The sequence below is a fragment of the Macrotis lagotis genome, chromosome X (genome assembly GCF_037893015.1).
Source record: "Macrotis lagotis isolate mMagLag1 chromosome X, bilby.v1.9.chrom.fasta, whole genome shotgun sequence".
Taxonomy (NCBI): Eukaryota; Metazoa; Chordata; class Mammalia; order Peramelemorphia; family Peramelidae; genus Macrotis; species Macrotis lagotis.
Window position 1 is genome coordinate 26,910,863 of NC_133666.1, and position 26,977 is coordinate 26,937,839.

General features: G+C 40.8%; 1 pseudogene; it reads left to right on the top strand.

Annotated features, from left to right (window-relative positions):
• The first annotated feature begins 2,252 nt into the window (after positions 1-2,252).
• Positions 2,253-26,977, top strand: part of LOC141498624 (olfactory receptor 13H1-like) — a 92,714-nt pseudogene continuing 67,989 nt past the window's right edge.

The window sequence follows — 26,977 nt, forward strand, 5'->3', positions numbered from 1 at the left end:
AGTGTATATGAACTGACAGCCAGATCTTCCAGATTTTCTAAAATTATAAACTCACCAGATGGGACCCTTGACCTCCAGAGTAGTTTGGATAAGATTTTGGTGACCTGGAAGTTCAGAGGGAATAATCCTAACAGAACTTCAGAGCATGAAGGGACCTCTAAAGCCCTCTCGTCTTATAGGTTAGTAAATTGAGGCCCAGAGAAGTTAAATGATTTGTCCAAGGTTATGTAAAGACAAAGTGGCAGACCTGGAATTTAGACAAGTTCTATGACTACACGGTCAACAGTCTTTCTATCATGCTGCCACAGCTGATCGAAATATTTCTCTATTATAGAAGAAGTATATATCTCTGCTGATGTCCTCCTGCTTTCCCACAGTGAGTAATTTTCGCTTATTTGTGTGTCTTTCTTGATGGAACATATTTCGTCAAAGAAATATAAAGCTGTTTTCTTTATTTAGCTTTTATTCAAATTTCACTCCAAGTGAGAGATGGAGGAGTTTAGCGGAAAAAAATACTAGCTGGTTCTAATACAAACTCTGTCAAGAGTTAAGTGTATGACCTTGAACAAATTTCTTCCCTTCTCTAGAGCTCTGTTTCTTTATCTGTCAAATGAATGTATTCAACTATATTATCTCTCTGGTCTCTCCCAGCTCTGACATTCTCTGTTCTAAGGCCCCTCCCAATTCTAACATAGCTTGACCTATGCAAGTTTTCCTAATAATGAGAGGTGGCAGGGCTTAGTGGATAGAGAACTGACCTCAGGACTGAGGAAACCTGGGTTCAAGTCTCACCTCAGACATATACTGAATGTATAACCCTCAGTTTATCTATATATATCCTCAGCAAGTCACTGAACCCATCAGTGCTCTATCTAAGGAACTCTCTAAGTCTTCAATTTGCAGAGATGTTGACCTGCTTTAGAAGAGGGCCTTTCCTCACCAGGGACTTCCCATATCTGTGAAATTCCAGGTCCAATTCCTATCCCTTAGTCCAAGCATTCCACATGCCTTCCAGCTCTAACATGTCATGAATCTATGATTCTGTACTCTTGCTTTTTGTTTTTTTTATCAGCACCACAACTTTTATGTCAAACCAAACTCTCTCAGTTTTTCTTCCTCCATCAGCCCTCCATAGATGGAAGATGTTTGTAGAATTGATTCTAAACAACTGGATAAAGGACAAAATTTCACCAAGTCAATGTTAAAGAGTTCAAACTTGCCTCCTTTGTTCATTGAATTGACTGAGGTTTTTTGTTGTGGGGTTTTTTTAAGCAATGCAGACACAACCTAATTTCCTCTCTTAAGTTATGTCTAAGTGAAATATGATCAGCTGCTTGAAAAGGCAAAAGTTAATCCAAACCATTCATTTGGCCCTGTAACTGGTTTCTTGAATTTAGTTTCGGACAGTTCCTAACAATTAGAAATGTCCTAGAGAGGAATGGGACTGCCTAGGGAGGGAGCAGGCTCCCATTCACCTGAAGTCTTCAAGGAGAGGTTGGATGACCACTTAGTAGGGATGTTGGAAGAGTAACTTCCTGTCTGAGCACAGATTAGATTAAATGAACTCTGAATTCCTTTCCAACTTTGAGATTCTCTGAATTTAATTTTCACAAGGGAGATGCATCTCCTACCTAGGCTAGATGCCAAAAGTATCAACCTATTCACTTAGAGGCTTGGTCAATCATCTAGCTATTTGCTCTCTATAGCAAGGATCAACCTCTTTCACTGAATCTTTTATGAATTTGACCAGAAATTATTGATATCATGTAATTGTGGCCAATTTCCCTCTCTCTTGAATAAAATAAACCTTTGTTAACCTTTGCTGAGAGGCAGCACGCCATCATGACCTGCAGAGTGACCATGTAACTACTGGATCAACAGTAAGATAATTAACTGTTCAGTATTCCAGGTAACTCTGGAAATAAGTTACAAGAAGCTTGCCAATCTGTATTGCTGGGGAGAATTTTGACACTCAAGAGTTCCCCATACTGATGAAAGTATAGGTCTGGATCAAAAAGGAAAAAAAAAATCTTTGCTCATAGGAAAATGATTTTCTAAATCCCCAGACCTTTTTTCCATCTTCCATCAACATGTGCAGTATGAGCCTGCCCCTCTGGCAAGAGGCCAGCACAGTTTTGACTTAAAGCTGAGAATGTTCATTCCAGAAGCCGTTGAAAACTTCTTCCTGTCCCCCGGCTCCCATGTAGAAGATGCTCTGTTTTGTCTCTTTCCCTTGCAGCTGACGGAGCCCGATGGATGGGCTACAGAGAACTAACTACTCTGAGGTCACAGAATTCATCCTGGTGGGTTTTTCCCAGAAGCCTCATGTGCAGGCTGCCTTCTTCACTGGGCTCTTGTGCCTCTACCTGGTTACACTTTTGGGGAACAGCCTTATTGTCATTGTCATTCAAAGAAATACTCAGTCTCACATCCCAACAGACCTTTTCTTCAGTAACCTATCCTTCCTTGAGGTCTGCTATTCCACATGTTGGCTCAGTGTTTTGAGGACTTCTCCACCATCTCCTACGCTAGCCACTATGCCTTGATGGGGATGACTGAATGTCTCCTTCTTGCTATCACATCCTATGAATGCTTCATTGCCATCTCCAGTCTTCTGCACCGTATCATCATCATGAGCAACCAGGTCTGCCTGCAGATGGCCGTGGGCACCTGGGTCAGTGCCTTCTTCCTTTCTAGCTCAATATTGTGGGCACAACCTCATCAACCATTTCACCTGGGAGATCCAGGCCATGCTAAAGCTTGTCTGCTCAGACACCCCCACGAGCCTGATCCTGGGTCTGGTCATTAGTACTTTTACCCTGCCCTTGCCATTCACCTTTATTCTCATCTCCTACATCTGCACTGTGGCTACTGTGCTCGGGATCTGCTGCAGGGAGGCCTGTTCAAAGCCTTCTCCACCTGTGGTTCCCACTTGACCATAGTGACCATATTTTACGGGACAACCATCTATATGTACTTGAAGCCCCAATCTAAAGAGGCTCAGGACCAGGATAAAGTCATCTCAATATGTTATGGAGCAGTTACCCCCATGTTGAACCCTCTCATTTGTACCCTAAGGAAGAAGGATATAAAAGTTACCCTCAGGAAATTGATTGGAGTGAGGAAAAGTCTTGAGGGCTCCCCAAACTCTTCCAACAAAATCCTGATGAGTAAAGAGAGAAAATGGAAGGTCACTGAAATGAAGCATGAGCTCATTCATTTATTCACCAAGTAGTAATTTAGCATGGTATATAGACTTAGACTTAGGAAGACCTGGATCTTGAGCAAGTCATTCTCTTTAGCCTCAATTTCTTCATATGTAAAATGATTGGAATGGATTCAGTGACTTCTTCTTTTTTCTTTTTTTTTTTAGTTTTTTGCAAGGCAAATGGGGTTAAGTAGCTTGCCCGAGGCCACACAGCTAGGTAATTATTAAGTGTCTGACACAGGATTTGAACCCAGGTACTCCTGACTCCAAGGCCAGTGCTTTATCCACTAGCCACCTAGCCGCCCATATTCAATGACTTCTAAGATTCTTTCCAAGATCCTATGATCCAATGTGGGGCAAACTGAGAATGCTTAAGATGCAATAACAAAAGTGAAACTACCCCTGTTTTTAAGGAACTTACATTCTACTGGTGAAGTAGAATCTGTAAGGAGGAAAGTAAATGCAAAATCTATATAAAATTTAAAGCCATTTCAGGGGACAATGAGAGCTGCAGGGATCAGGGAAGCCCTCATGTGGGAAGTGGCAATTGAGCTCAATTTTGAAGGAAGTGAGGGATTCTACAAAGCATAAGGGACAGTATATGCAAAGGCATAGAAAGGAGAGAAGAGACATCATATTTAAGGAATTGCAATATACCACTGGTGGAGTTGTGAACTAATCCAACTACTTTGGAGAACCATCTGAATTTAGGCCCAAAGTGTTTTAAAACTGTGACCCTTCGACTCAGCAATACCACTATTAGGTCTATTTACCAAGGTGATTAGGAAAAAGGGAAATTACATCTATGTTCTAAAATATTTATAGCAGCTCTCTTTATGGTAGCAAAGAACTGAACATTAAGGATATGTCCATCAATTGGAGAATGGCTAAACATGTTGTGTATCTATGATTGTGATAGAATACTATTGTGATATAAAAAATATGGAGCAAGTTGATTCTAGAAAACCATGGAAAGACTTGCATGAAATAACGAAGAATGAAATGAGGAACCAAGAGAACATTGTATAAAGTAACAGAAATATTATTTGAAGGACAATTGTGAACCACTAAGTTATTTTTAGTATTACAAATACTTACCTCAACCACAAAGGACCTAGGGCACTATGCTAAGCACTTTACAAATAATATCTCATTTGTTCTTCACAGCAATCTGGGAAGTTAGATACTATTATTATCCCCATTTTACAGAGGAGAAACCTGAGGCAAACAAGAGATTTTAAGAGATTTTCTCAGGGTCACGCAAGTAGTAAATATCTGAGACCACATTTGAACCCAGAACTTCCTGACTCCAGACCTGGTGCATTATCTCCTGGGACCACCTAGCTGTCCCTATTCCACATCCATTGACTGACCTGCACATTTCAGAACTGGGGTTTGAAACTGAGTATTCTGATTTGAAGCAACTGGTGGCTCAGTGGATAGAGCATTGAACCTGGAGTCACGAAACCTTGAGTTCAAATTCAATCTCAGATATTTCTTAGCTATGTGACCCTGGACAAGTCACTTGACCTCTGACTGCCTGACAAAATGGATCCACTGGAGAAGGAAATAGCTATTCCAGTATCTTTGCCAAGGATCAAACACAAATGAACAACAAAATTCTGGTTTTAAATATAGTGCTTATGTCACTATACCACATTTTACAGATGAGGAAATTGAGGCCCAGAGAGATGCTTTAGTAAAGCTCAATTTTGATGCTTCTATAAGAGGAAATGGAAGACCAGTTTTTGAGGTACAGGTAATGTCCCTTGCCAGAGGTTCAGACATCTGTGTATCTACAGGACTACCACAATTTTTCAACATTTTTTGGGCCCCTTTCTGGGAAGTTTGTTTCCCCCTGGGCGGATAGCTAAAAATCTCCCATGTGCTTCCTTCTAAATGGTTTGTAATTGAGAGCTGAGGATAAAGGATTTTATTAGAAATAATCCAAGCACGATCTGAGAAATCTTGTGACAGTAGCTTACAATATAACCCTCGAGTTTTTTAGGCTGAAATGAAAGAGAGTAGTGTATGTACATGCCATGAGAGACTATCCTTTGCATCTGGAGAATGCCAATTTGTCACTTTGTTTCCATGAAATCAATTTGCATTTAGAATAGCAGAAAATTAACAAAAGAAATAATGTCAAAATCAATTAAAATAGAAGAAGGGAGTATGTTGTTCAAATGGGAAGACATTGTGTTTATGTGTCTTCAGGGGGAGAGTTTATACAGTATGGCAGGCTAATTCTTTTATTTTTTTTTAGGTTTTTGCAAGGCAAATGGGGTTAAGTGGCTTGCCCAAGGCCACACAGCTAGGTAAGTATTAAGTGTCTGAGACCGGATTTGAACCCAGGTACTCCTGACTCCAAGGCCGGTACTTTATCCACTATGCCACCTAGCCGCCCGTGGCAGGCTAATTCTGACCATTAATTCATCAACAAACATTTATTAAACACTTACTATCCACAATGCTATATGTAGAAAGAATAGACAAAAATTGAGATCCTCAAGGAGGACAGTGTCCAGTAGGAGTTAAAACATCAACATAGTTAGAATATTTAACACTTCATAATAAATAACAAGATAAAGAGTCAGAGGGGGAAAGAATGATAGAGAATGGCAGCTAGGTAGTAAAGTGGATAGAGCAACTGGCCCTGGAGTCAGGAGTACCTGGGTTCAAATTTGGTCTCAGATACTTAATACTTACTTAGCTGTGTGACCTTGGGCAAGTCACTTAACCCCATTGCCTTGCAAAAACCAAAGGGGGAATAAAGAATGGCTAGAGAGAGTGGGCAGGGAACATAAGACATCTTGGAAAACTTCATTAATCATAGATTGTAAGTGCTGGAAGAAACCCTACCGCATAAAATGTCCAAGTTAGGAAGGACCTTGGACACCATCAAATCTAACCTCTTCATTGCACAAAGGAGGAAACTGAGGCTTGGAGGGGATGTGTAAATTATCTAATATCACACAGTTTGATCATATCAATCAATTGATAAACAAGCATTTATTAAGCACCTACTATGTACCAGGGGATACAAGCATAAAGAATGAAATAATCCCAGCTAGCCACGAGTTTGCAGTCTTGTGGGGAAGACAATGAGTAAATATAAAAATATATGTAGCAGAAATGTAAGATGGATAAATGCAAATTAATTAAAATTGTTAAATACGAAATTTGGGAGGGACAGTATTTTGGGGGGAGCAGGAAAGATTTCATGCAGGATATGGTGCTCGTGTCTCATCTTTAAAGAGGACAGGGACTCTCTGAGAGGAAGGTAGAAGAGAGTGCATTTCAGATCTGGAAATGGCCAATGTGAAGACAAAGAGGTGGGAGAGAAATTCCTCTGTATGAGGAATGGAGAGAAGGTCAGTTTGACATGATGAAAAAGTACAAAGGGAACAGTAATACTCAATGAGGCTAGAAAGATTGGGGCCACACCAGGGAATGCTGATAAATGCATGACAATGTGGGAAAAGGAAGGTATAATTGTTCACAGGAGACATTTTTTCATTTCAACTACATTAACATTTTCTCAATAACTTTCTAAAGGCTAGAGTGGACAATCAACACAACAATAAAGCCAATCTTGATCTCTAGTATTTGTAGATTTCCAGGGTGTAAATGCAATGTTCATGCTAAAAATGTAACAAGAGGCTTTCCCAGGCTAGTAAGCATTGGCTCCAGCATACCCTTAGGCCAAATTATATGGTGTTTTAAAAGCTAAAGGGAAAAATTTATACCAGAGTTGAATGCCTGACTACTAAGAGGACAGAGCTTTTCATCTAACTCCTGAGAAGGAATTGATTGAAGGGGAGGAGCAAAGCCTCAGATATTAGCAGTAGTCCAGGAGATCTCAATCCCTTAGCTGGAGGGACCCTATTGTAGCTGCTGGCTACTTGAGTTCCGATCTGCCTATGAGGAATCATTATTTAGACTCCAGAAAGCAAAGCAAGAGTAGAAAGAAAATAAAAATTTGTTAAAAGAAGTGACAACACATAAGAAAATGGTGGGTAAATAGAGACAGAGACAAAAGAACAGCCAAGCAGAGCTTGACTGGACCAAAAAGTCGGAGAAGACTGGTGGCCCTGAGTGGAGTCCAACCCAGGTTTTTCTGTCTTGTCTCTCATTCAGAGGGCAAAAAGTAAACTCCCTTCCCCTTCCTGGACCTGAAATTAGGTAGAAGGTGGAGCCTAAGGAGATCAGGATACAAATTTTACATTAAACAATGAATAAATGGTAGTGAATTTACATCAAGAATGGGGATCTCCACCCAATTTGACAAGATTTAACAGTCTTTAAGCTTACAAATTTTGTTTCTGTTACATTCATAATTCTCTACTTCTAGTCAATTTACATCTCAAGAGTAGGTGGGAGTCAATTTACATTTCCACCCAATTTCTACATTCATAATTCTCGGCAACACTATGAACTTCAAAGGATATGAAGGCTTTGTACTTTTTCCTCAATATCCTAGAAGGGTCGCAGAAAGTCTGATGGCACTGTCTGCATCAGAAGCCAAGGGCGGAAGGGTCACAATAAGGAAAGGCAGATTAAATGAGTAACTATAGATCCCAGCAGAAAAGTGATACCAAGATATCTTGAAGTCTCCAGAAAAAAAAAGATTTCCCAGAGTCATGACTTATCCCTTTCCCACATATGCTCTCTAAATTTAAGGCTATTTTCCTCCGAACTTTGTATATAGTGGAGGGAGAGTGTGTCATTGACTTTAGTGAAGAATATTTGTACCAACCATACAACCTTAGTCGATATTCCTTTCTAAAAACTAATTGTCGAGTCAGTTAATTGATATCAATTAAAAATTATCGAGGGAAGCATACCAGAGGCAGTTCATGAGCTATAGCATTAGAAAGCTACTTCCAATCCCTTGGGGCTCTTCTAAAGCTCTGAATAGACCCAGCTCTTAGAGACCCAATCCATCAGTGTGAGTAGGAGTTGGGTTAGATAGCTCCAAAGCAATTGTTGGAACAAGTGAAGTCCATAAGCACTTATTAATCACTTACTATGGAGCAGACACTGTGCTATGTTGAAAATACAAATATAAGTAGAAAGAATGACATTCTCTGTCTTCAAGGAGCTTACATTCTAATGGAAGAAGAAAACACATGAGGATGTTTGTCCTTCATTTTCAAAGAAGACCATGCCATCAGGGAGGTGATGCCATGACAAGCACATGAATTGGATTTGAGTGAGGGGGTGCTGTGCTGAGTCATCAGCCTCACTTTCTCCTCCAGAGCCATCTGGGTCCAGTGGTCATATATGGATCAGGACAACTGGAAATGGCCCTGGACAGGAGGCAATCAGGATGAAATGACTTGCCCAAGGTCACACAGCTAGTAAGTGTCAGTTATCTGAGGTCAGATTCAAGCTCCCTTCCTCCTGATTCCAATGCCAGTGATCTGTGCCACCTAGAAAAGTGAAAGACCTGGAGTAGGATAGGGAGGAAGGGACATAGAAGCATAGGAAGGAGTGGAGAAAATTCAGAGAGTTGTGAGTGGAGTTTTGAGAGTAATGGAAACATGACTGATCTGGATGCTTCCTTTGAAATAGAGGTTTTGAGAGAAGCTAGTCAATTATGTTTAATGAAGGCTCAAAGAGCACCAAACCAAGAGACCTGTGTTCTGTTGAAGCCATGACACTGATTCAGGATCACCTTGGATAAGTCACTTTCCCCTCTTTGGGTAGCAGTTTTCTCCTCTATAAAATGAAGTTGAACTAGTTAGTTTCTAAGTTTCCTTCTAGCTATGATTTTCTATGATCTGTATACTAAGGACCTATCCAGACCTGACATTCTGTGTTCTATGCAGCAAAGTCCTTTGTGCCTCATTCCTAGATTGCTGCAACAGCCTCCACATTGGTCTCCCTGCCTCAAGTCTTTCCCTACTCCACTCCTTCCTACATACTGCTTCCAAAGTGATTTCCCTTCAGCCCAGATGTGATCATGTGACTTTCCTATTCAATCAATGCCATGTGCTTCCAGTTGACTCCATGAACACATAGAAACTTTTCTCTTTAGTTTTTAAAGCCCTACACAAACCTGGCTCGGCCAATTGGAACAGATTTCCTGTTGGATTTGGGAGATATTCAGGCCTAGTTCATGCGAAGTGGCCAATCAAGACCTGAAATATGGACATGATATCTTATTGGTTACTTCTTCATCTAATATTAATATTATGACAACACGATGGGTCTACTGTTTCACTGATTTAGGTATGTCTCATTAGTGCCAATTAAAACCCACCTAGACCATTTCGTCTCATTGATCCTCATCCAGGTCTTCCCACAAATGTTCCATAGAAGAAGACCTGTTCAATGTACCAGTCTTCCTTTGGATCGTTTAATATTCCATAAATACAAGTATAGAACCCAAGTCATCCATAAAAATCCCTCTTTCTCCCCATGTGGCTAACCCAAATCCTTTTACAATCATACAATTTTAAGAAATCCATTATGCCAGGGGCGGCTAGGTGGCACAGTGGATAAAACACTGGCCCTGGAGTCAGGAGTACCTGGGTTCAAATCCGGTCTTATGCTTCAGTTCATTTACTTCCACCTTAGACCTCTCGGGTGCCTTTGGGTCCCCTGACATCTTGATTCCTTAGTGATCATGATGTTCTCTTCCTCCTTCTTGTTCCCCCTTTCCATTTCTTGTCTTAGAAACAATAAGCATTGTTTCTGGAAAGAACTACCATTGATTCTGGAAAGAACATGACAATCAACTACTCAACAGCCCTAAGATTCCTCAGACAAATGTTCTTCTGTAAGTATTGTCTCCCCCCATTTGAATTTATGTTCCTTGAGTCCGGGGACTATCTTGCCTTTTATTTTAATCTTCAGCACTTAGCATAATGACTTGCCCATAGTGAGTTCCTAATGAAATGGTTTTTCATTCTTTAATTCATTCATGGCTATATCATCACTAGGACAATCTTGAGTATCAAAAGATGAAGGTTTATGTCAGGGGAAATCTCTGCATCATTGAAAGTACTATGCAATTTCCCAAATAAAATCCAGTGGATACTTGCTTTCCTCCTCCCATTTGGTCCTGTGCTCAGATCTTAACTGCAGTGTCTGTGCAAATTTTATATACCAGTGTATAAACAATTAACTGAGCTACATATCAGTCTTAGCAAAGGTATATATTATCCATTTGTTAGGGGTGCTTTCTGTGTGTATTTAATTTGCTATGGACCTCATTGAAATTTTCTAGAACAGCACATCTTCAAAGCCACATAATTCACTTAAAAATGTAGTGAATATAAGCCCCTACTATGTTTCCTTTTTGTAGAGTAATGGTCAAGAGAGTGCTGTAACCCACCCCCCACCTCCTGGATTAGGGCCTTTGGGGGATCATCCTATGGAGCATTATTGAATTGAGCCTTCATTTTAAACCCTTCTACTGAGCCCCATGATTGGACCATCCCCAATATATATGTACTCTAAATTATTGCCAAAGGTCATGTGCAACTTGAGGCTCCAGCTTGGACCCCTGGTCCCCAGTATGGGGTGGGGTGAGTCCTATGTCAGAGGTGCTAAGTGACTCTCTGTCTCTGTCTCTGTCTCTATTTATGTCTCTCTGTCTCTCTCTTTCTTTTCTCTCTCCCCCCCTCTCTTTTCCCCTCCCTTTCCATCTGAGAGAAATATTTCATTGAGGAAAACACTATTAAACCAGTTTTGTGGAAACATACCTAATAGTGGGTGCACAGTCTTCCTGAGATTTAGCCATCATTCTTCTTAGAGATACTTCTAAAGGCAGAGTATCAGGCCCACCAAGAAAAAGTACCCTTGCCCACAACCCCCTTGAGTTTCAGCAAAAATGAAGAGAAACCTAATTTGAAATTCTGAAACCTATGTTTTGTGTTAGATGTCTCCAGTTTCTACTTCCTGCACTCATTAACCTCTCTCTATGGCAGCTCTTCACCCATGCCCCACTGCTAGCTAAGCCCCGGCACCTTCTAAACCTTCTTGTCCTTATTAAATCTGGGGGAGGGTGCTGATCTCAGAATCTGTGATTTGGGATTAATTTCTCCAGGGTGATGACCTAGCAGAGAATCTATTAGATTTAGAGTCAAAATCAATCACTTGGTTAAGAAGCATTTATGTACCAGGATCTGGGGATATGAAGAAATGAGAGTCTCTACCCTCAAGGAGCTTACATTCTCCCAAAGAAATTCAACATTTTCACAGATAATGTAAATGTGGATATATATTCAAAATAACTCCAAAGAGACGTGAGGAAATGCTAAAGGAAGGTCAGCAAAAGTCTCAGAAGATAGCACTTCAACTGAGCTTTGAAAAGAGTCAGGAGTTTCATGAGGCAGAGGTGTGGAGGAAGAACATTTCAGATATGAAGAATAGTTCATATAAAAGGGGGAGGGGAGAGAGCCTAAATGGCAAAAACAGGGGTTCTTCTGCTCAGGTCCCACCCCAGCAAATCAGCATCAGGCCCTGGGAGTGGCATAGCTCCATTGAAAGATCTGCCACTGGAGAAGGAAGACCTCCACATCTTCTTGTAGGATTTCAGGCAGTAGACTTTAGGAGGGGTAGCTATGTTTATGACTGGGGTTGGTAGCAAGAGAAGGGACTTCTTGCCCCTGAACTCCTGTTACTTAGTAATAGGCACTTACCAAATGCTGGTTGGTAGATTGAAGGTAAAAATGCCTTCTTATTTTCATTGGTGGAACTGGAAGAGGAAAGGACCTGGACCAAGAAGAGATAGTTTACTCCTTGGATGATTTACTCCACTGCTTCCCTTTCAAAGAATCAGAGAATGACTATCCAATCAACAAAGGACCTTAGAGATCATTTACTACAACCTCATCATTTTATAGAAGAGAAAAATAATGTCCTATCTGCAAGTGATCTGCCCAAACCATCTCACTAGCCAGTAATGGTCCTCATCCAAGCTTTTTTTTCTATTACATCATGCTGCCTCAACTATCCCCTCTACCCCTTCAACTTGAATCCATTTCCCTTGGCTTCATTACAAGCTGCTAAGGCTCCAGAGCATTATACTCATTTGGAAATCCTTCCCCTGTGCAAATCTATCACCTTAGGTCCCTCTTGCTCCTCTCTCCTTATCTTCAAAGAAATTAGCACTGCCACCTAGACATATCCATAGGTATTGTTCTGTAGTGGGAGCACTTAGGCTAGAGTCCAGAATGAGGGCAGAGAACAGCTGTAAACAGGCCCTCATTTGAGAAGTGGTCCCTCACTATTAGAATGAGAGCAACACAGAGCTCGTCAGCTCTACAGCACCGTTCTGGCTCTGCCATTAACTGGCTGTGTGACCTTAGGAGAATCCCTTTCTCTTTCTCTGTACACCAACATCCTAATTTAGGACCTCATTATCTCTCACCTGACCCACTGAAATAACTTTTTAATTGCCTCCCTACCTCAAGTGTCTCCCACTTCACCTCATCCTCAACCTAGTTATCAAGGTCATTTTTCTAAAGCAAAGATCTACTCATGTCACCCTCCTGATCAATAAACTCCAGTAACTCTCTTTTACCTCTGATATCAAATAAAGTCTTCCGTTCTATAGTTAAAACCCTTCACAACCTGATCATTTCCTCCTTTTTCAGTCTTCTTATTTTCTACTGCTCTCCTTGCAATTTATTATCCAGCAACTCTAGCCTACTTAGAGTTCCTCAAACTCAGCTCTCTGACTCCCCATCTGGTACTCTTCCCCATACCTGGAATGCTCTGTCCCCCTCAACTCGATATCTCAGGTTCTCTAGGTTCCTTCAAGGCATGGCTCAAATCTGTCCTTGTACAGGAAGTTTTTCTCAGCCTCTCCCTCCCACCCCCAGCTACTAGTGTCTTGGCTTCCCAACCTGACTCTTCCCAAGTAAGGTTATCTCCCATTTACTCTGTATATACCTTGTACATACCTAGGTCTTTTCCACATGGATTCCTCCATTAGAATGAGGATTCCTTGAGAGCAGGTGCTATGTTTTTGCCTTTCTGTGTAACCATCAATGCCTGATATATAATAATCCCTTAATAAATGATCATTAACTGACTTTATAGCTATAGGGAATCCAGTTTGCAATGAGAAATCAGCTGTTGATGATGGCGGACTGGAACTCAAGTGAGAGACTAGAACTGGATCCATAGGTCTGGGAGCCATATACACATAGATGATAGTTGAACCCTTGGGAGCTGATGAGATCACCAAGTAAAGGGGTCTGGAAAGAGAAAAAGAGGGACCAGGAACCCTAGTGAGTCTACCCACAGTCAAGAGGTCTGACAGCAGTAATAAGTCAGTAAAAGGAGATTATGTGTGGTCGGACAAGTAGAGGGAGATCCAAAAGAGACAGAGAGTTACGAGAGTTACAAGAGTTCAGGAAATTTGCTCTCTACTTGTTCTAGCCCCAAGAGTTGAAATCACAGCTCAAGATAAGTCAATGGCAAACCACCTACATATTTCTCTTTTAAATGTCAGAGATCAAAGGTGTGTAAATTATGAGTGACCAAGAGCTTCAACCTTCTCCCCCCAACATGAGTCACTTCACTCTTCTTCTGCTTCCACTCACATTATACTGTGTGATGTGAGTCCCTCAAATGACTGTTTGATCACTTATTCTTTTGCCTAGCCCTATGACCCCATTCCCCCCCCCCCCCAAATCCCAGACACATACATAGACCCGTAGCAAGAACTAGGGGAACTACCTACACCTGAATGCAACTAATGTTTACAGTCAAGATCAGGATCTGCCCATACTATTTCACCACTCTAAACCTCAGTTTCTTCATCTGTAAAATGGGAATAATAAGCTATCTCACTGAGTTGTCATGAGAAATTTGTAAATCATAAGGTATTAGAAAAACTAACAAATAATTACTATAAGATAACTATAAATTTATTTTTTTCTGAATGGCAGTGTGATATATTGGGAAGTAGTATTCTGGATTGGACATCAAAAGACTTGGACTTCAGTTCCTGCTGTGACACTTACTAACTGTATATCCAAATCATTGAGACCCTTTGAGCCAAGTGATAGAATTTTAGAGCTGATCACTTAGCTAGAAGGGCCCTGAAGGTCATCTGATGCAACCTGTCTCCAAACCTGATATCCTTATGCAGCAGCATCAGGAAATGGTCATTCAGTCTCTACTTCTCCAATAAAGGGAGCCTATTTCATTTTGAGATAGCTAACTTCAAGCCTGAACTGACCTCTTCTACTCATTGCTCCTAATTCAGTTCTTTGGGCCCATGGAAATCCAGGCTAATCCCTTTTCTACAAGACAATCTTCATATCATAGAGGTGGTTATCATTCCTCCCTAAAACTTTTCCTTTCCAGATTAAACATCCCTCATTCCTTCAACTCACCCTCATATGGCATGGTCTCAAGGTCCTTCAACCATTTTTGCTTTTTCTCTTGTTATCTTCCACTTATCAAAATCCTTCCTTATGTCATGGGACACACACAAAGTTACCCTGCCTGATTTCAACTGACTATATGTGTAGCCTCAGTGCTCAGGTACTTGGGGAATGCCGAAACATCCTCTTCTTGGCTACTGATTCAAGCCCCTCTCTGTCCATCAGCTGAACATATGAGTACTCTTCAAGCCTCTCATTGGAAGGGTAAGGGTGGAGCTGGTGCCTTATTGCAACTCCAGAAGCATGTCAGCTGCTCTGATGTGGCACCTAGAACAGTGACACTAGACTAGAGCAAGTTTGATTTTGAACTTCTGACTTCCTCTTCATCTTTGTGACCCTTCCCTGAACATAGGTAAGCAAGCCTCAATTGGAGATTGATGATCCTTGCATTTGGAGACATCATGAGTTTTAGTAGTCTGGCAATACTGGGGACATTGGCTAAGAGCTGACTGATGGCAGTTTTTGCATTAGGAAAGATACCACAGATAGATAATTAGACCCTTAACCTGGATTATCAGGAGACAAGAAATTGGAGGGATTTATTTGGACATGTAGAGCCAAGGTGAAATGTTAAAATGTGTATTTAGTGGAACTATAAAGTGCATCATGTCTTGGTTTTTTAAGTAACAATCAATCTCCAAGGAGAGGGTAACAATATTTATATTCTGCTTTAAGGAGAGGGTAACAATACTTATATTTTGTGTAAATACATGTTTGTGGACCTTGTGTGTGATAAGCCTTCCTCTTGTGTGTGGGAAATACATAGCTGTCCCCTAGTTGATTCATATTGTAAATTGGGTACTTTTCTTTAATATGATGAGAATATATATATATATATATATATATATATATATATATATATATATATATATATGCATATGCTAACCTGAAGCTTTAAGTCAAACTTCCTCAGAGGACAGAGAAGAAGGGCGAGGGAGATATAATGAGACAGGGTTCAAGAAAAGAAATCCAACTCTATGTGATCTTCTTTCAGGCTCCTCCAGACTCAGTATGGACCACATACAGCTTGTCTCTTGAATAGAAGGACCCCTTAGGGCAGAGCAGAGAGACAGCAGCCTCAGCCTCCCTGTAATTGTTCAACTTAAATCTTATGACCAGAAATGAACACAGTACTCCAGTTCTGATCTGCCTAGTGTCACAATAGAGCTTATAATGTGGCAGAGGTATGAGAAACACACACACATATGTATATACATATACATACATATATACATATATATATGTATATATATAAAACCCATCAAGGAACGCTATGTTTTATAGCGATGTGTGAGTGCCTTAATCTTCAACTAGACTATAAATTCTTGGAGGGCAGAGAAAATAGCTCATCTAAAGTTTGGATCACAACCAGTATCAAAATGATATTCTGCACACAGTAGTTGCTTAATAAAGGCTTTTTGGTTGAATGAATGGATACAAGTACCACACTGGGGATGTTCAATAGATGTCTGTTATATTGCATTGTAAAGCTTTGTTTACATAGTGTCTCATCTCTATCTATTTAGGTCTACAAGCACCTCAGCCCTTAGCATAATCTGTTACTCCTTTAAGTATGATTATCTATACCAAATGAAGCTGGGTCCATTCCATTCCCTCCATTTAGGGGTAGGTGGCATCAAAAAGTCACATCACTCTTTCCATCTTCCTTTCTGCCTCCCATCTCCCAGTTGTGTTGTTATGCAAATTACCCAGAGGCTGCTTCTGGAAAGGGGTTGGGACAATGAGACAATAATGGAACTATCATGGTGGGACAGAATCTTTGACACAGGAGTTACACATACTTCAAAGACACACAATATCTATGACAGATATAAAGATAACCTTATTCGAACTTAGCAATACCCCATTGGCTATGACTTTTGAGTGAGGTATTTGTTAATGAGCATCATGGAAGGTTACTTCCCCTCCCTGGATCTCAATTTCCTCATCTGCAAAATGAAAGGGTTGGACTAGAGGGCTTCTCCGGCCTCTTCCAGCTCTCGATCTAGGAGGGACCAATGGTGAGGTTCTCCAAATGCTCCTATTCATAGATAAAATCATGCTGACTAGATAAAACATCAAAACACTATAAAGTCATTGGTCTCGAACTGGAAGAGACCTGAGTGGCCATCAAGTCTAACCACCCTCATTTAAAATCAGGAGAAACTGAAGCCCAAGGAGGTCCAAGTGAGTTGCCCAACATCCTACAGAAGTCAACCTTAGAGGTAAGAATTGAAACCATGTCCTCTGTCTCTAGAAGCAGCCCTTTTCTTACTGTAGTAGAAAGTGCTTCCAGTGCCTCAGTGAAATCCATGACAATGTCAAAGGGATGGACCTTATTATTCATAATTGGAGGGGTGACACAGTGGATAGAGCACTGGCCTCAGACACTTAATAATTACCTGGCTGTGTGGCCTTGGGCAAACCACTTAACCCCATTTGCCTTGCAAAAACCTTTAAAAATGCACAATTGGAGAGCCAAGTTTTTTGGTTTTGTTTTGCTGTGTTGTGAGGTAATAGGGGTTAAGTGACTTGCCCAGGGTTCACACAGCTTAAGTATCAAGTGATTGAGGCCACAGTTGAACTCCTAACTCCAAGGACAATGATCACTTTACCACCAAACTATTCTCACTTTTTTTAAATTAATTTTATTTATTCCCAATTAAGTTTTGCTTTGGAAAAACTGAAAAGTATCATTATGTTAAACAAGGTTTATACACATATTTAACAAAAAATGCAACAGTATTAGAAGTGATTTTCCACAATCATTACAGTAAGGTGAACTGATAATTACAAAGTTACAGTATAAAACTTTGTGTTATGCAATTCCATTATGTTTTTACAATAGAAAGAAACAGTTTGTCTAAAGCAAGGACTTCAGCAATCATACTGCTTGGCAAGTTAAGGTTTCATGGAGGGTCTCTTCCTCTTGTAGTTGAAAATAAACTGTTTTGAAAACTGACATGGATGAAACTGATGGAACTAGAACCCGTCCTCATCATCATCATTATAAGAATTGAGTCAGGAAGGTGAAAACCTAGAATGTGCTGAGGTTCCTGGAAAACACTAAAGTCAAAAATCCTTTGAGGATCTGTTTGTTTTTTAGTTAGGCTTCCTACAACAAGATAAGAAAAGGATGACTCCAGGACTTGGGTAATGGCTCACCTTGACAAACAGCCTGTGAAGTAGTCCAACCTTCATCACCTTTCAGTTGGACTAGTGTAAAATCTTCCTAGTTCTCCCTGTTTCCAATTTCTCCCTTTTTCAGCTGCCAAAGTGGCATTATAAAAATCCAGGATTGCTAGTCGGCATTGTTTATGATTGGAACTATGCCAGTATCTGATTGTCTTTGATCCTCCTATTTTTGTTCTTGATTAATGGAAATGTTCTTGGCAAATACTTTCGTCTGGTCCATCTTGAGCCAGTTCAAGAATTTCACCTTCTTGCAGCACACAATTAGGTGCATATCATGGCATAATTTACTTGATGCTATCATCTTCTTCAAAAACAAAGGACAGGGGCAGCTAGGTGACGCAGTGGCTAAAGCACCGGCCCTGGAGTCAGGAGTACCTGAGTTCAAATCTGATCTCAGACACTGAAAAATTCCCTAGCTGTGTGGCCTTGGGCAAGTCACTTAACCCCATTGGCCTTGCAAAAACCTAAAAAAACAAAACAAAAACAAAGGACAACAATAACAATAAAAACTGGGACATTGCTTTACTCTAATAGCTCCAATGGCTCCCAATTGTCTTTAAGATCAAAGATCAATATAGTAGTAACAAAATTCTTCTGAAGAAACAAAAGGTCAGGACTATCAAAGGAACTGATGAAAAGAAAGGAAAAGGAAGGTGATGTACCAGATCTAAAACTATACCATAAAGCGGTAATCATCAAAACTGCCTGGTATTGGTACTGTTTAAGAATTAGAGTAATGAACCAGTGAATTTAGGATAGGTAACAAAGAAAGTAACTGACTTTAGTCATCTTTGATAAACCCAAAGACATTAGCTTCTGGGTTAAGAACTCATTATTCAACAAAAATTGATAGGAAAACTGGAAAATAGGATGGCAAAAACAAGGCATAGATGACATCTCACACTGTATACCAAAATAAGGTCAAAATGGATGCAGAATTCAGACAAAAAAGGGCAAAACTATAGACCAATTAACAGATCAAGAAATACTCTGTTGGCTCTGTGGGAAAGGAAGAAATTTACGAGCAAACAAGAAATAGAGTATATTATAACAAAAAGTTTAACTTAATTAAAAAAGTTTTTGCACCAATAAAATCAACACTGCCAAGATTAGAAGGAAAACAGAAAGCTGAGAAACATTTTTCACACATAGGAGTTCTGATAAAGGACTCATTTCTAAACTAAATTGAGAATTGAATCAAATTTATAAGATTACAAGTCATTCCCCAATTGATTAATTGGTCAACGGATATGAGCAGGTAGTTTTCATATGAAGAAATTAAAGCTATATATAATCATATGAAAAAATAGAAATTCAAATTAAATCAACTATGAATACCCATTAGATTGGCTAAAATGATCTTTAAAAAAGGGATAAATGATCAATGATGCAGAGGTTGTGGGAGGAATGGGACATTAATGTACTGTTGGTAGAGCTGTGAACTAATCCAACCGTTCTGGAGAGTAATATGGAACTATGCCCAAAGAGCAATAAAACTGATCATATCCTTTGATCCAGCAATATAAATACTAGGCCTATATCCAGAAGAAATCATAAAAAATGGGAAAAGTCCTACATGTTTCAAAATATTTGTAGAAGTTCTTTCTGTGGTGGCAAAGAATTGGAAACTGAGGAGATGGCCGTCAATCGGGTAATGAATGACCAAACAGGCTATGGTATGTGAATTTTAGGAAGTACTATTGTTCTATAAGAAACCGTGAATGGTCAGACTCTAGAGAAGCATGGAAAGAATTACCAAACTGATGCTGAGCAAAGGGAGCAGAATCAAGAGAACATTGTACACATCAACAACAACATTGTGAGTCAATCAATTAGGATGGAAGCAGTTCCTCTTGGCAGTCCAGAAAGCTAAGACAATCCTAGGAGACCCATTATGGACAAACACCCTCCACATCCAGACCAAAAGCAAAAACCAAAACCAAAAAACCCACAGGATCTGAATGAAGTCTATGTTCACTTTTTAAAATTTTCTCTTATGTTTTTCTTTCCTATCCCATGGTTTTCTTTCTTTTCCCTTAGTCCTAATTTCTCATATACAAAATGACTAACATGTAAACATATTAAACACAAATATACATGTACCATGTTCACTAGACTATTTGCTGCTAGGGTGGGAGGGGGGAAGGGAAGGGGAAAGAAAATTGTGTAACTTATAAGTACTCAAGTGTATGAATGTTGAAAAACTTTCATATCATATAATTGGAAAAAAATAAAATATTAATAAAAAGATAAAAGATATAAGATATAAACTACTCTATCTGGGTTTAAAGCTTTCTCAGAAAGATTCCAGACAATTTTTAACTCACTACCCATCATCCCCCCTTACCCAGCATACAAACTAGCACTTAGCCCAAAACTTTAACACTTACTCCTTCTCCTCTCTTGCAAGCAAGATGAGCTGCTTGGTATTCTTCACTCTCTGCCTCATGACTTTGCATAAACCCTTTCTCCCTGACCTGGTATGCTTTCTCTTCTACATTCTACCACCTGCAAGCCCTAATACTATTCCAGGTTCAGCCCATAGGCCACCTCCTTCAAAAGCCTTTTTGTGATTCCCCCTTAATTATAAGTGTTCTCCTTGTTCCTGAAGTATCTCTATGTATAATGTGAATTTATTTACCAGTGAATACTTTCTGCTTCCCTTCCCACCCCACCCCCAAGTAGAATTTAAACTCTTTGAAGATGCAAGGTAGACTTTGCACAAAGTTGACACTTAATATATGTGAGTTAGTTGATACTGGTCAACGGGGTAAGTTTTTTTACCTATTTTATAAATTAGGGAATTGAAACTCTAGATGGGCAAGTGACTTGCCAAGTTCACACAGTAGAGGGAAGCATCAGGAACAAGCCTGGAACCCAGACCTTCTGACTTAAGGTTGAATGCTTTTTAAACTATTCCATTGCTATTTTCTAATTTGGGGTATTCCAGAAATAGAATTCCTCAAAGTGGATTTAATGGGACTTTAGCCTCTCTTACTTTCAGCTGTATAAACAAATGAATAATTCTCTTATTTACCTCTTTTGTGAGTCCAGATCTTCCTAAGGGGCTAAAAAAAACCAGCCAAGAGCTTGGGTGAGAAAAGAACTGAGCAAGAAATCTGGTCTGGGCTTAGGAAATAAGGGATAGGGCCCCTTAATGGAACAGCCAGGAATCTCTCTGGTTTCATATTAAGACAATATTATTTTAAGTATTTCATCTCAAAGACTCAGAGGCAGAGAAGAGGAATAGCAACTTTTTATCTTAGAAGCAAATACATGAGTTTCACCAGGCATTGCAAAGTTACCATGGGACAGAGAGGCATGAGAGAGCAGGACATTTTTTGATTCCCAGAGCTAGCTTCCCACAACATGTGACTAGGGTGAACAGCATGGAAAGCATTTTAAAATCAACTTTTTAAAGTCAAATTCAGTTCATGAGCCCTAGAGAATGAAAGCATATGGCATATGGCAGGGTCTGATTTTAACTAATTATTCTTGCTCACTAGATGCTAAGCTCAATTGTTTGAATATTGCTGAATGAGTATAAATGCCCTCTAAATTTTGACAACCTGGGGACAGAGCCCTTGCCATACTGCCCTAGTTACACCTTTTCAAGGAGGACTAAAAAATATACAATCAATGGAATCCAAGGTAATTTAACCAGAGCATAAGCCTAACATTCAATTCAACAAACACAGATGTAGTAGGCACGGGGGATACAACAATGAAGCAGTCCCCCCGTTCGAGGAGTTTTCCTTCTATTAGCCTCTAAAATGATTTTCCTGAAGCACAGGTCCAATCCTGTCAAGCTCCTACTCAATAAAATTCAATGGCTCCCTAAATGCTATGTTTGGCATTCAAAGTTCTTCATAACCCAGCCCCTTCCTATCTTTCCAGTCTTCTTACATCTTACTCTCTACCATGTTCTCTTCCATCCACCAACACTGGCCTCCTCACTGTTCCATAGACAACACCCTCCATCTCTTCTCTCTGGGAATTCTCCGCAATTGTCCTTTATACTTGGCATGCTCTCCCTCCACTTTACCTGCTGACCTTCCTGGCTTCCACTGAGACCCAACTAAAATCTCATCTTTTATTAGGGTCTTTCCTCTGTTAAGGGGTATATGGGGTGTTCCAAGAAAACTAGCATCTCTGGTGTGAGGGCTTGCTGGGCCCTTTTCAGGACTATTCATTTACCTTTGGTGCTCACCTGTCACCCAATTGTCACTTGTAACTCCAAGAAGCTGTAGCATGCACAGCAGCCACACCCTGGTAAAGCCATCTGGGCAGAATGGGCTAAAGTAGGTTAAGGGTAATCAACAAGTCTTAAATCCATCAGTGAGTTAGGGGGATGTTTACCCCAGGCATATGAAGATTTCCCTTAGTGGAATGGGCAGATGAGAACAATTTGCTCCAATGGCCATGAAGGTGCCTGAAGCAGGCACTGTGGAAAGCTTAGAACTTGGCAAAACATCAAGGATGCCAAGGTCATCCATCCACTGCATATCTGACCATCATCCCGACTCTTGTCTTGCCCCTGGACTTCCATGACTCCGAAGTAGAGAGTGAGGCTGATGACTTTGTGCAAGTCTGCCTCACTTAAATCCAAATTACCACAAGTCAGGCCATTAGCTCATGATATCACTGGTCCTCTTGAAAAATGAAGGATGAACAACACCTTATGCTGTACATAGCTTACTTTGTATATATTTGTTTGCATGTTATCTCCCTCATCAGCTTGTAAACTCTTTGAGGGCAGGGACTGCTTTTTGCCTCTATTTGTATCCCCAGACCTTAGTACAGTCCCTAATACAGCATAGGCACTTCATTTTTATGAACTGGTTGACTAATAGGGAGGTATGACATGCACATTGAAAATTAAATGCAATCTGAATATAAAGTAACTCCTAGGAAAAAGGCACATGTCTGATAGAAGGGGCAAATTTATGAACAGTAGAATAGCTACTCCAGTATGAACTAAAATCAAATTGAGATAATAATCTGTAGGTTCAATGGGAAATGTTCCTGGACTTAGATTGGGTTTATGCTCAAACATGAATATTGCTAGTAAACCCAATGTCACCCAGTTTGAGTGACATTTGTGGAGGGGCAAAGGAGGAGGAGCACCATAGGATGAGGTGGTTTTATATATGGAAGGTCCAACTAGGAAATTCATAAGAGCCCAGACCTTGGGGACCATCTGGTCCAACTCTCTTATTTTACAAAGGAGGAAACTGAAACCCAAGGAGGTGAAGGGACTTACCCAAAGTCATAGAGGTAGGGTCTGAACTCAGGTCCTCTGACTCTGGTGCCACTGCTCTTTGTACTGTGCTATTCTGCACAGAGAAGCAATCTGGCACTTCTACTTCCAAAAGTTTAGCTGAAGGTATGGATACTCAACTCAAAATACTCAGGTAAATCCCATTTTTCTCTATGTGATTGTAGCTCCAGAAGCCACAACAGGATGTGAACCTAGAATCAGGAAGACCTGGAGTCACACCCCTTCTCTGATACTTCCTGGCTGTGTGACTCTGGATAAGTCCATTTGCTCATCTGTAAAAATATACCAGTAGTACCCACTTAACAGAGTTGTATGTCAAATGATACAGCATAGGTAAAATGCTTTGTAAATCCAGGGCACCCTATAAATATCAGTTATTTTTACTGTATGTTGGTTCTTCAGACCTGTGATTTTCATCTGCATGCTGAGTACTCGGTCCCCTGGTACGAATTGTAAGCCCTGTCTGACTTAAGATTTTGTTTTTAGGTTTTTTGCAAGGCAATGGGGTTAAGTGGCTTGCCCAAGGCCACACAGCTAGGTAATTATTAAATGTCTGAGGTCGGATTTGAAATCAGGTACTCCTGACTCCAGGGCTGGTGTTCTATCCACTGCACCACCTAGCCACCCCTGACTTAAGATTGACACGAAATTCATCACCTTATAGGGAATCTGGTGAAGAGTTGGGAGTTCCTCAGTGAAAATAGGGCTTGAGGAAGTTCACTTGAAGGAAGATAGGGCTAAGTGAAAGATTGGTTGGATTTTTTTCTTAAAAAACTGGTGAGAGGTGAATAGAGGAGAGAAATTGAATGGGGTGCTTTTGAGAAGTGGAATAAGGGAAAAGATGGAACTCTTCATGAAAGGTGCTGATTTTCTTGGGAAAGAAGGAAATGAACTCATCTGCTGAAGAGGTGTTTGAAGAGCCCATTTTTCTGGGCCTTAGTTTCTTCTTGTATAAAGTGAATGGGTTAGATCAGATTATTCCAGAGGCTTCTTTCTGCTCTAGACACTGGATGAAACTTAAAGGAAGGAAACAAGCATTTATTAAGTACCTACTAGCACCAGCTAGTTGGTGCAGTGGATATAGCACTGGCCCTGGAGTCAGGAATATGGGAGTTCGAATCTATCCTCAGACACTTGACACTTAATAGCTGTGTGACCCTGGACAAGTCACTCAGCCCTGATTGTCTCACATCCAGGGTCATCTCCAGTCATCCTGATTCATATCACTGGACCCAAATGGCTCTAGAGGGAAAAGTGAGGCTGGTGACTTGGCACAGACATGTGCTTGTTAAGACATCACCTCTCTGATGTCATGGTCTTCCAGAATGAAACACAAACAACAATGTGTTGAGCTCTGTTCCTTTTTTTTACAAGTATTATTTTTATTTTATTGTTTCTTTTTAACAAGTATTTCATTTGCTCCTCACAACAATCCTGGGAAGGAGGTGCTGCTACTATTCCCATTTTACAATTAAGAAAGGAGGTTTGTAACTCCTGTGAGGAACATGGGAGAGAATCAATCAAAGAAGACAAGAATTTGGGGTCAGTAGTGAGAAACCATTAGAAGCCATTGAGAAGCATGATGTGTATTGGAAATGGTAGTTCCATGACTTCTTCCATTATCCTTCAGTAGCTTGGGAGGAGCAGAGAAGACAGCTGGTGGCAGTGACCCAAGGTAGAGAGTTGGCTGACTGTAAGCAGTTGGGCAGCATGGCAGGGATCTGACCATAGGGGCCAGTGTGGAGGTGAACTGGTCAACTCTAGGACCAAAACTCTGGAGAGAAGAAAAGAAAACTAAATCAGAGGTGATACAGTAAATAGGGTTCTGGATCTGGAGTCAGGAAGACCTGGGTTCAAATCTTTCCTAAGACTAGCTGAATCAAATTACTTAACCCTGTTTGTTTCAATTTCCTTATCTATAAAGATAAGTGAGTTGAGAGATGGCCTCTGATTTAAAATCTAAAATCTTATGCCTGGGAGTTTCTTCAGGTAGAAAATGAAGGGTCAGAGTAGATGGTTGCTAAGGTTCTTTTAAGATCAATTCCCTTTATCACCCTACCCCATCTAAGTTAGAGGCAGAGAAGAGACTGTACTTTCCCCATTAGGGGGTGTCTGTCACCACTTAGCTCTTGGGGCAGAATGAAAGGAGGAGTGGGATCTGGAAATACTTCAGAAGCAGCTCCTCCCAGCATCCTGAAAAACACTTGCCACAAATGATTCACAGGCCTGTCTCGGTTTTTCCCCTTTTTTTCTGGAAAGAAGTAGGCACCGTGTGGCTTGAATCAAATTGAAACTAAAGAGACCTGCCTGTGCCAAAGTTCTAGTCTGTGGGCAGCCTCTAAGCACAGGAGCATGTGAGGTTGAGCTGGCTTTCCTTGCCATGCCCAGGGAGGGAGAGCAGCGGGCATAAGGAACCTCACTCCCCCCCCCCAACTCCAGGTAAGAAGTTTCTGACTGAGTCTAAGCTCCATTGTCCCAGGCTGTCAAGTCTGTATCTAGGGTGGAGGTGATCAGATCAAGTGGTTTCCTTGCTCTCTCTCTCCTTCTCTCTCTCTCTCTCTCTCTCTCTCTCTCTCTCTCTCTCTCTCTCTTTCTTTCTCTCTCATACACACACACGTGCACACATACATGAACACACACACACACACACATATACACACAAATGTAACCTATGGTTTCCCATCTCAGGCCTCTCCCTTCTCCAAACTACCCTTCCCTCTGCAGTCCCTGACTTTTGCTATTTACAAATGTGCAAGTTTCCTGCCTAATAAAGTATAAACTCCTGACTTGGGCATTCAGAGTCTGGCTCCTCCACAGTCTGGCTCCCGCTTACTTTCCAGCTTATCTTGAAGCTACTCCCTTTCATGGACTGTATGTTCCAGCTAAATTGAGCCATGTTCCCTCCCCTGTTCTTGCTCTGTCTTGATCTCTAGGCCTTTGCTCACCCCATCCCCTTTTACTGGGATGGACACCACCCCCATCTCCTAATATAAGCTTGGAGATGTAGCTCCGGGGTGGTTCTCCTTTTTGTACCCCCTCCCTTCCCCTCCAGCTGCAAATTCTCTTTCTCCCTCCTCAAAAAGCTTAAAGCATTTGGATGGCCCCTCTCCTTCACCCTAAGGTATCTGCTCCCTTCTATCAGTTATTTCTGAGCTTGTCCTTCCCCCATCTTAAAGCACAGCCTGCCTTATAACTCTTCTTGTATCCTCCCCAAACCAAGAACACGAGTCTACATATAAGCATGTGATCAATGTTGACATTGTTTGAATTCAAGGATACAGTTTAGCCCAGTTTAGGCCCCAGCTCCACCATCAGTTGCCCGACTGCCCTTGGTGCCATCTGTCAGTGATTGCCCTCACCTAAGATGCTCCTGTATTGATGTGGGATGAATTGATCTGTGTCCATGTAATATTCCTCCCCGTACCACAAGCCTGGGGGAATTTGTGAACTTCTTAAGGGCAGCCACTATTGGGATTCTGGGCTTTGTATCTCTAGCACCCAATACTTAATAGATACTTAATAAGGAGAGCGTCGCTCACTTCACTCTATTCAGGTGGCCCCATCCATCTTCTTACCATTTACTCCCATGCTGCTCACATAGTCTCCTCCCGCCAGCAGACATTCTGGCTCTGTAACTTCATCAGATCAATACCATCATTGCTTCTGGAAAGGGCATGTCAATCAAGACCACTATAGCTTCATTTATCATCTCTTTGACTTTCTAGACTAAAACTCCCTCCCAGATACTCAGTATTTATACTGGATCTACCTAGTTATTTACATGTTGCCTCCAGAAAATAGAAACTCCTTGAGGGCAGGAGTGGTTGCTTTTGCTTGCATCCCCAGGGCTTAACCAGGTATCTAGTACATATTGTCTCC